The sequence below is a fragment of the Photinus pyralis genome, unplaced genomic scaffold (genome assembly GCF_008802855.1).
Source record: "Photinus pyralis isolate 1611_PpyrPB1 unplaced genomic scaffold, Ppyr1.3 Ppyr1.4_LG8, whole genome shotgun sequence".
Classification (NCBI taxonomy): Eukaryota; Metazoa; Arthropoda; class Insecta; order Coleoptera; family Lampyridae; genus Photinus; species Photinus pyralis.
This window is the reverse complement of record NW_022170819.1, coordinates 10,455,122-10,461,128: the sequence shown is the minus strand read 5'-3', so window position 1 is coordinate 10,461,128 and position 6,007 is coordinate 10,455,122.

The following is a 6,007-nucleotide window of genomic DNA, read 5'->3' as shown; positions in this document are numbered from 1 at the left end:
CCCCCTATCTATGGGAAAGATTATTAGATACGACAACAAAATCATTTCACGTAGATTAGCCCGAGTCGGTTTCTATTTCTTTGTTTATCAAGAATTTTTTGGACGCTCTCTGAAAAACGACAGCTGCGCGCCCCAATAAATTATTCATAGCGTTATTTTGTAATTAAAAATCGGAAATCGTTACCCAATAGATATTGAATACGTTAAGTGAAACAGTCGGGTTTGCCGCGTTATCCATGTTTCAATATTGGCAAACCGATCGTGGAGTTTAATTACGTTAGATGTAGCGAAACGCACGTAGGCCTTGACCTTATTGACCGAATTGAAGTTTACACGTCTTCATATTCCGGGACTTTCCATTGAAAATTGATAGCGTCTCTATTCGTAGATTAAAAAGTTTCATTTTAAAGTCTCTCCAGTTATTACTTATTAATCTCTAATATTAAATCAAGGAAGACGACAAAACAAGACGAGTTTTCTTCTCTAAGAATCCGCAAATAAAAACCTTTTTACACTAAACGAATATCTTCTGTACTGTTTCTTAAAAAAATTATTCTAACCTTTACTGTTGAAGTGTAATTGTCAAATTTTGGCGTGAGCAAACTTACGTAAAGATTAATTTGAAGTACCGGAAACATCTTGCATGGTACGTACACAGATGCGCAGAAGTGATGCAATTAAGTGGAATTTTCATGGAAATACAAATAGTTTACCAGCCTGTTCGGTAAAATTGCACTCCCTGCCTACACACACGTTGGGGTGACCTGTATGAAATTTTTCGTATTTTCTAACATACGTTTATATCCTTGCGATTTTATGTGAAAGTGATGGTTTGATACTCGTAAATTTAATATAGCAAACCACAAAATTGCAAAAGAAACTACTAAATTGGTCCCACAAAAAAACACATAAAAATGGAAATGACCCAAAAAATTGTTGTTTCAAAATTCCTAAAAAATTACACTTATTTCCTTAAAATTGTCAAAATACAAATTTGACATCCAACAATTTGACTGTCAAAAATTTCCACAATCAAATGTCAGAACAATGAGACTGTGCTTTAGCTACCGCTACCGTATATAAAACTTCAATTAATTCGCCGTTTGCAACCGTTCTCGTCAAGACGTTTGAATTATTTTTATTGCGTCTGAAAGTTTTTGTCATTTAAAAGACGAGGTCAAAATAATATTTCAGTCACGCTACGCCATTATTAGCATGTTTCTGTTTCCTATGGTAAATTAAAACTGCAAGGCCATGCAATTAACAATAGGTGTTAATTGGACTATCAATTTTAAAAACTTAATTTAAATTAAATCCAGTCAATTAAGTAAGGGAAATTTACAGTAGCTAATTAAATGTGTTGAAGTAAACGTTTCCACATACTTTTGTGTGGTATCAAAAGAAGCGCTCTCAATTAATTTGAATTTTAAGACCATTTACGGATTTTTAGGACGTCAACAGGCCGCACAATTAATTAAAGAAGTTTTAATTTTTGGATGTAGATAACCGAATACGCTAGTGGCCGATTCTAAATCGCACTAGATGAAAATACCTAGAGAAGCCACTATAATTGAGTGGTTTTGAACTGCGCTCGTGAGGTTTGCGCCTGTGCTAACGTCAAGGTCAAGGGGTCGAATGTTGCGCTCGAGATAAAGTATCAGAGGTTTGCGTCCAAGCTAAAGAAAATTTCGGTTTGCGTCTGAGTCAAGGGTTCTTGTCGATGGTAGTGTACGGCCGATTCTAAATCACAATAGATGAAAATCCCTAGAAAAGTCACTAGGATTGAGTGGTTCTGAACTGCGCTAGCGTCTGAGCTAAATATAAGGCCGATTCTAACTCAAAAAGTCACTAGAAAAAGTCACTAGACGCGAAAAGTCACTAGAAAAGTAACTAGGTTTGGAACTCTGTTAGGGGGTTCGTAATATGTTGTCGATTCTAACTCAAAAGTCCCTAGATGTGAAAAGTCCCTAGAAAAGTTTGAAACTCCGCTAGAAAGCATGGGCCGATTCTAAATCAAAAAGTTACTAGATTTGAAAGGTACTAGAAAAGTAACTAGGTTTGACACTGTGCTAGGAGCGCGTTATATGGAGCCGATTCTCACTCAAAAAGTAACTAGGTTTGAAACTGCGATGCGTGGGTTGGAATTTTGCTAGTGCGCTTCTGAACTAGGGTTTGTCAAAGTTAATGATTATCGATTTCGGGGGTATGGATCATCCTTGAGAGAGGGGGGGGGGGGCGATTCAAATTCAAAAAGTTTTGAAAATGTTTGAAAAGGTTTGAAACTGTACCGAGTGGGATCGAATTTTTGCTAGTACGGTTCTGGACTAGGGGATTTGTCGGAGGAGGAAAGTTTGATGGTTTATTTCTTGACTAGGGTTAGTACCTATATAAGGGATATGATTGAGCACTGTTAGTAGAACTTATATCGATTCAGAAAAGGCATTGGGCAAAATGCCAAAAAAGGTGATGGCTGTGACTGCAGACGGAAAAATTGACGATCTGTAAAAAAATGAAGAAATGAAAGTAGAACCTCGAGGTATCTGGTGAATTTAGAATTATTACTACTTACGCTGTGCCTGCTGGAAAACCGTCGCTCGCTCTATAGCATACCCGAATCTTATAAAAGGTAAAGCAGTTGTATAGAGGGGACCTTTCTGCCTGTTGCATTTTCGTAAGCTACGTTTTGTAAGTACCGTAATTTTGAGCATTTCCTTAAGTTTATCGCACCGCTTTTCGTTGCATAGTAATTTTTACCGCTCCTTTTAATTGTAAGGCAAGCTTTCCGTTTTTTTTAATTATAAAGGGAGATATTGTTTTTCTTTCTTGCATTTGATTTCCCGTAGATACCGCTACCGAGTCTGGTTATTTACTGCTTTGGCCTAGAGAAATTGCGCGTGAAAATTTCAAAAAAAAGGAACAGACAATCAATTAGAATATAGTTAAAAAAAGAAATAGAAAAGTTTAAGTTTAATAACAATTTTACTAAGTGAAGTATTCATCCTGAAATCTTCCAAACAGTAATTAAACTTGACAACCGGAAATTTAGTTTGACACTCAACAATTTTTACTTCTATAGTTTGATGCTCGTAAATTTGATATTACGTTTAAAAATTTGGAACTTTAGTGTGACCCTCGGGCCTTTTTTTCTCCAATTGCCAACAAAAGATGTGATAGCAAAAATCTTTAAAAAAATGTATGAAAATTCCAAAAAAAGGTATGTTTAATGCAAGAAACTTAAGTTTGGCACCCCCGAACAGGCAAAGAAATGATTTTCACCTCTAAATTTGCAAGCAAGTAGAATTGTATACTTGAAAAGATGATTTGACGTCCAAAGATGGCACAAATTTGATCCTAATAAAACTGTAACGATTCCCATTAAAAAAGATAAATACCCAAAAAATTAGACATAAATGAAATGTGACATAGAAGAATTTAATGTAACTATAGAATTGACAAAAAATTAATTTAAGCCGTAAAAATTACTCAATAGTATATTAGAGAAAATTACGACAGACGAAAATCACCAAAAATTCAAATGTATACCTATTTCACTCCCAAAAATTGCCAAAAAGTTAAATTTAATACCAAAAAATCTTTAGTCGCCAAAAAATATTATTTGCACTTCCTTTTCTGAAAATGTAATGTCGCCTCCAAACCTTCTAGATTTATAAGAATTTTCATCACGATCATTACTAAAAAATAACTCGCAAAAATCAGTTTTCATTTTCATTTCCACGTAAAAATAACAAAATGGGTAGTAGAAGCACAAAAATCTCCGATTTAGAAATTACGTATTCTACAAACATAATTATTAGATCTTGATGATATCGAATCCCAAATGGACGCTAAAGCGTAAAAGTAAAGCTAACCGACGTTCGAAGCTCCTTTGTAAGATGATATCTTTCTCCCTAAGGGATTTTCTTTTACCACTCCAAAACAAACACATTAACCCTAACTGCTAAATAAAGTGATTCGAACAGTAATCTACTATCGAGTATTTAGTTGAGGGAAAACGGAAAACTTTCCAAAGTTTCTATGTATTTAGATATCAGATAAGCAATCGAGGCAACGATTCTTTTCATTGTGCTTTGCGTGCAAAGACGAATGTCTTGCAGCTATTTTTACGCAACTATGCAAACATTCTACTTAGACAGAGGAATGTTAATGTTTCCCACCTTACAAACAATACCCCTCACTCACAGTACACTCTGAGGCAGCGTTTCAATTTTCGCCGATACCGAAATAGAGCGCAAACAACGACCCTCTTCACTTTCCAATGTCAATAATGGATATCCTCACAACCTGCTACCGATTTCTTGTCAAAACGGAAAAACGTAAAATATTGATGACAATTTTTCTTGCGTATGAAGTTGCGCGAATTGATACCGACCCAGAGCAAATCAGAGGGTAGAAAACCCCAAGCGCTGCAAAGCTGTTGTTTAATTCATGTCCATAAAGGGTAACTACAATATAACATATAACGCAGTACTAATTATGACCACGCACAATTTTACTTTGCGTGGGCTTATCAGCCCATAGATGGTTCGTTTTTGTTTATCAATGTGGGCTAGTATTAGATACAAATGCGAAACTATTGTTTTTATTTAATTTGATAAAACATTTTAAGTTGATGATGTGGAGGTATTTTTCTTTGCATATAATTTTACTTATCCTTACAAATTAATTGTTAGGAATTACTGTTGTATAAAATGAACAGGTGTGTTATACGTTAATGGGTTTGGAAAAAGCAATAATTGATCAAAGTTTCTTCCCTAAAATGTCCCAATTTTCTAATGTCCAAATGTCCAAACATCCAAACCCCCAGAAGCCCAAATTACCAAAATTACTCAAGAGGTGCAAACGTACAAAGTGCAAAAATCGCAAGATCCGAAGAGATCAAATATCAAGTAATCAGAAAATCTAAGAATGCAAAAATATAAAGATGCCCCAATATGAAAACGTTCACGTTTCATATAGTTGCCAGGAAGTAATAAATAAAAACCGAAATGGGTATTTAACTTGTAAAGAAAGCGCTTGGGGGGTCAGTCAATAAGATTCCATTGTAGAGTAATTTACTGAGCAGAAATATGCAATTTAGAGTGATTCAATGAAATTCACTGAGTCAAAACACTCAATTGTAAAATGACAGCGGTAGAATATTGTTGGAACTGTTAATAAACTTTAATTATTGAAGTAGTTTAAAGTAATACTTTTCATTAACTGAATGCAAAATGTATATTAATTTAAAGTGGCCTATATAAACTGTGTGTCGTATGATTTGAATAAATGCAACAGATGGGAGTGTTGGTCACGGATGAACTTAATAAATTTAAGTTAGGAGTTACAGATTTGTATATGTGCTTTATTAATAATGAAAATTCAGACGCGCGAAACTGTCCCCGCGATTGTCAATTACTCGTAATGGAATGTGAAATTACGTAAATCATAATAACTTAGCTGAAAGGAATAACTAATTCCTTTTACGCTCCTCTTATAATTGACTATTTTAATTATATCGCTTCATGAATATGCATTGAAATGCTTCAAAGAAAGTAATAGTGGTTAAGGTTGGTTTTAATATGTTTACTGCTGCTGACAGTAGCGCCTTAAATTTTGATTCTGTAAGGAACAGGCCTAGGCGGAACTATTACAATAAAAACATTATTATTCTGTCACTGCCTCCAACGTTGGTTCTGTAAACCTCAGCCCTTAATAACAGTCCGCGTTTCCGTGTCTAATCGGTCCTGAGTACTGCCATTTATACTGAGTAGACCGACAATTAAGGACTCAGTGAACAAAAATAGTTAGTATTAGCTCGCCTCGGCTCCACCGTTTACCGAAAAAATGATTACAAAATGACCCTCTATATGCCTCAGTACAGTGATCATGGTCTTCTACTGTCTTTTTGATTTTTTTTAATTCCCTATAATTCCTTCGTTTGTTAATGTTGTTTAAAGTTTGTCTTCTTTCACTTGCACTAACAAAAACGTTGGCTACACTTATGAGC